Below are 5,000 nucleotides of genomic sequence, written 5' to 3'. Positions count from 1 at the left end.
TGCCTTAATCCTGTAAGGGTTGGCCACAAACAAATCGCTTCCATGCCGCCCTGTCCCCTGTCAGTTCGCTGCACTCCTCCCAAATTTATCCCCCCTCCCTCTCTCATATGCATCTCTACTCCATCCCTTCATCTCATCCTCGTCCTCCCCCTCCCACTCCCATCTTGGCCTTACTCATATACATTCTCCTTGTCAGTCTCTCACTCTCCTACCTCTACACATGGACAAACCACCTCGATGTATCCACACCACAAAGCTCCTTCACCTCCTCATATATCAGTCCTTCCCTCCAAGTAACTCGACTCATTTCTCTCAAGTAGGCCTAACTCATTTCCACTGTTCACACTCTTGACTTGTGTCTTTCCAAAAAGGTTCAATCTTCGCTTCCATATGTCACAATACTGTCATGCAGCGACGTTCTCACATACTCACTTCCCTATTCCTTCTCACTTCTTTCAAAGAAACAGCAACCTTATTTTCCCTGCTGTACTCTTTCAAGCACTTCATCCCACAAACTTTCATCCTTACTCATCTCACTAAATACAGTCACATTTTCTATTCCCTCATTATCCAGCCTCACTGTGAATTCAGTGGCTTTATTTCTCTCGGAAACCACAGCTTTACTCTTCCCTAAATTCACCTGTAGATTCCGATTCTCACACACTCCCTCAAACTCATTCACCAAACCTTGCAGTTCCTAGTCGTCTTCATTTCATAATAAACTATCATCAGTAAACAACAGAACAGGAAGTTTCCAAACGCTGTCCTTTCTCAAACGGGCCACTCGAACATCCACTGCCCAACCTTGTATCTCTTTTATAACCTCATCCACATAAAAGTTTAACAGTCACGAATACATAACACATCCTTGTTTCAGTTCAACATTCAGTGAGAAAAATTCACTCAGTTCACCATCCACATGCACTGCAGCCTTAGCGCTGTCAAACACACTCCTCACGGCATTCAGTAGCTTACCATTTACTCCACATATTTTTAATATTTTCCACATACCTTGTTCTCCAAATCCATGAAAACAGCATACAACTTCTTTCCTTAACCTAGAAATTTTTCCACTAAACATTTTAAGATTAATATCTGATCCAAACAACCTCTTCCCTTCCTGATACCTCCCGGTTCTTCCCCAGGCAATTCCTCTGTTATTTCTCTCTGTCCATAAGTATCCTACCGTACACTTTTCCTATTACGCTAAGAAGACAAATGCTCCTGCGATTATCACACATTTCATTTTTCTCTTTTCTTCTGAACAGGAAAATACTTCTACTTGACTTCCAACTCTCCAGGACTCTACCATCCTCCAAGGCCAGTCTGCACATATTCCTTATTCATTCTGCTACTATCTCTATCCGGTGCTTCAGTATTTCACCACACACACCAGTAATTCTTGGGGCTTTCCCTATTCTGACTTTCTTCACTGATTCCATTACTTCCATCCTACTGATCTCTTCTTACCTTCTCATCTCCCTCTTTCTCCCACTCATTCACCAGTTCACTTTAAAAATCGTTACTTTCATTTCATGTTTAACAATTCCTTAAAGTGTTGTCTCCGTCTGCTCACTTTTTCTCCTTTCTCCACCAGCAATGTCACTTTTACAGTATCTTTCACTCCCCTACTACCTTCTTTATCACCCTGTATTACTCTCTTAAGCTTTTGCCAGAACATTTTCTTACATTTCCTCCACTTTTCACTTATATCTTAACATTCTTCCTGTTATTTATAATGATGTGGGTTGAGTTCAAAAACAGGATAAAGGAAAACCACAATACTACAGTGGAACGTGCATCAACAATGTGCCTAGCGGAAACTGGCCGCACCTTCAGCCACTCATTATTCATGGCTTCGAAATTCTCAGCTACGTAATTATCATTCCGAACCTTTTCATTCCGAGATTTATATACGAAAATCAAAAAGATTGTCTGTGGTTAACATGAACAATAATGGCATTGTGTTAAAGTGGATTTTGGTGATTGTCTAACCTAGTCATTAAGGATGAATAAATGAATAAAATCGTCTGTGGGTAGCAAAGAAATCATAATATAAAGATCACAGTTTTACTTTAAATGTTTGTAAACATTGTTTCTAACATTATTATCGGAGGTCGGCTAAAATTTCAGTAAAATATTATGACTGCATCAAGAACAATACAAGCATGTCGTATTGAAGGAGACACGAGATAGATCAGTCGGAATTTGCGTGAAACAGGCAGGCAGAGGCGAGTCAAAGTATACTAAATCCCACAAAAGGGACTGTGATCCCAAAAAGTGTTAACCCTACCACTATCGGATCATTTCTAGTCTTCTGTTGCAGCTAACACCAGGCACTTAGGGTTAGGTGAGACTTGCTCGTAAAACGTTTTAAAATGCCAGTACAGTTACCTTTGAACCTACGCTTTGTTACTCTATTCCAGATAACATCAGACTCATTTACTTATATGACAATGGTGTCATAGCAGCATCGGAGTAGTAATGTTCCTTACAAGCTATCTTTACACCAACAAACCCTGAAAGAGAGAGAGAGAGAGAGAGAGAGAGAGAGAGAGAGAAAAACACCCTAATTTCAGATATTTCCAAATGGCAAAATGGTTTAATTTAACCCTAACATAGATGAACTGCAAATGGAAATATGAGGTTACTTTGTTGATGAACACCTTCAGAAAGGTGGCATCATTTTTTTGTTTATCTTTACTCCTGACAGACGATTTTCTTAAGGTTATGGGAACCTTCAGGCAGTGAAAGGATTAATGATGAACATCTCTAAACCGACAGTTTGAAATATCTACCAAAAGCTAAATAAAACCATGTAGAGATAACATGAACAGAGTAAAGAAAAATCTAGTGTTGAAAGGGTATAACATGCTAACAATCAACAGAGGTGAGCGGAGGAAGTAGAAAGAATGAGAGGGTCTTTTATGTAATGGGAAAGGCTGATAGTACAAAGGAAAATATGATGGAAATACTGTATGCTGCTGTTGCATTATGTGTGTCAGCAACTAAGAGAGCAGAGCAGACAAAATAGAGTGAGATCTTTATTAAGTAACGAGTATAGTTAACGCGATTATTGTTAAAAACCATTATTTTAATCACTTACTAATTCCTTCAGTAAGATGATATATTATTTTATTACACACGAGAGCTCTGCAACAGCTATGGAGGCGTTGCATCGCTAGAGGTGCGCGCGTGTATGTTTTTGTCTGTGTGTATATGCAAATTTTACCTAAGCAGCTTTGATTCAGATTTATCTACACTCGGTGGAAGAGGTAGGTTGACCTGTTATTTTTTTACAACATGGTACAGTTAAGTGCAATTGTTCGCCTACCATTCTACTTCTTCCACTTCACACTTTCGGCATGTTCGTCACTTTCCTTTTTGACGCATCTTAACAAGGAGAAATTTATCTCTGGGCAGAGGAACATACCTACTCTCTCTCTCTCTCTCTCTCTCTCAGCTTAGGAATATTACTGTAGTTATCATGGGAGGGTGGGTTGATGTGGTGAAATAGTAACATGTGTACGACTATACCGGCACCATCCATTCATAAAACTACAGCTTAATCATGGTCACAGGAGCTTCTGTTTTGTTTTACTGATGCTTACAGCCATTACCAGTTAATCAAGACATCACTGCCACTCTCTACAGAAAATGCAAGTATGATTATATAAGCATCGCCTTTTGATGCTATGGCCGCCCTCCAGATGATATTGCCCCAATTAAGGTACATCCTGAGTCACAGAGTGAATATTTATCTGGACAGTGAATTCATCATATTGCTTTTACTGGAACACACACGAGGGGCTGAATTAACAGATATAAATAAACAAAGAAAGAGGAAAAAAAAAATGTGAAAGGAGTGTGGATTGAGAAATCGTGAGACGTGACAGTCTAATGATAAGCACGTCCAGCTTTGACTGACAAAAATCGAGTACCCTCTATTGGATTTAAATCGTTGAGTACTACAGGCCTCTCATTCCCTAAAAAAAAGAAGTGGTTGCCAGTAACAAGAATTAAATGTAAATAGGTATTTCATACTGTAAGTGTTTAGGACACCAGAAAAGTTATTTAAAAATTTACTTATCACGTTTCAAGATTATCATAACCCACTGAGCTCGGGTATGTCTTTTTCATTACATTCTTACTAGATCTTGATTACTTTATTCAGCTGTCGAGAAATTTTCAGAATTCCAAAGGTTGGAAATAATAATAATAAACTTAAGTACAAAAAATCCTTCGTAGCAAGAATCAACAGCATAGGACGTCACCTGTATTCAATATTCAATAGGTTATGGCAAGAGGAAAAAACATGGGAGATACTGAAGCTTACGTGAAGAAGAAGGTATTACGAAATGAGAGAGAGAGAGAGAGAGAGAGAGAGAGAGAGAGAGAGAGAGAGAGAGAGAGAGAGAGATTATACAACCTGCAATGGCCAATTACACAAGAATATCACATGAATAGGTAAAAAGAAACCTAATTTTCCCTAAATATACTGGAAAGGATATGACTAAACCTGAGAAATTATGATTACACACACACACACACACACACACACACACACACACACACACACACACACACACACACAGGAAATGTAGTGAGAGATGGTTTAGGAGAAGGGGAGGGAGTGTGAGGACGCGTCAGGCGAGGAGGTGGAGGAGTGACCATATAAGGGTACGGAGCAACAGTTTGAGTCCCGCCCACTTAAGGTCACGATCCCCGACCCACGCCCACTTTCTACTTCACCTACCAACACCCACCAGCTCTGTCTACACCCACTAAAACCCAGTCATGGCCGCATACACTTACCCACACCCACCTACACCCACGCACGAGTGTCTAGTATTCTAATGTGTCCACTTCACAATTCAGGTAATGTTTTCAGTCGCCTTCCTCATCGATCATATCAAAGAGAATCATCTACGGACAGGCAAACATACCAAGCCTCTCTCAGTCCTAGGGATTTTAGCCGATAGGGATTTAGAAAACATTAG

Source organism: Coenobita brevimanus, chromosome 56, assembly GCF_032717465.1.
Source record: "Coenobita brevimanus isolate Jiangsu-jjx chromosome 56, ASM3271746v2, whole genome shotgun sequence".
In the NCBI taxonomy this organism is placed as follows: Eukaryota; Metazoa; Arthropoda; class Malacostraca; order Decapoda; family Coenobitidae; genus Coenobita; species Coenobita brevimanus.
Note: the sequence above shows the minus strand (reverse complement) of the source record.